Raw genomic sequence first — 322 nt, forward strand, 5'->3', positions numbered from 1 at the left:
AATGATGTGCATTGACTTTGCTCAGTCTCCTCTTTATATCAAGATACAACTGACAAGGTACACAACCCACCCATCTGTTTCTTTTTCTTTCATTTTCTTATAAAATTAATTATCTGAAAAGTGATTATGCAGCAATAGATAAAGTGTTGCAAAATGCTGTAAATACTAGCATTACAAATATATTTGCAATAATTTTTTAAGTCAACATAATACATTTTATGATGCAAAAAGGATAGCTTTTGCAGCATTGTTAAAATTTACCAAAAAATATTTTTTAGAAGACAAAGTTGTTTATAATACAATAATTATATCGATTTAACAA

The sequence above is a fragment of the Theobroma umbraticum genome, unplaced genomic scaffold (genome assembly GCF_002168275.2).
Source record: "Theobroma umbraticum cultivar Fairchild unplaced genomic scaffold, ASM216827v3 scaffold_146.0, whole genome shotgun sequence".
Classification (NCBI taxonomy): Eukaryota; Viridiplantae; Streptophyta; class Magnoliopsida; order Malvales; family Malvaceae; genus Theobroma; species Theobroma umbraticum.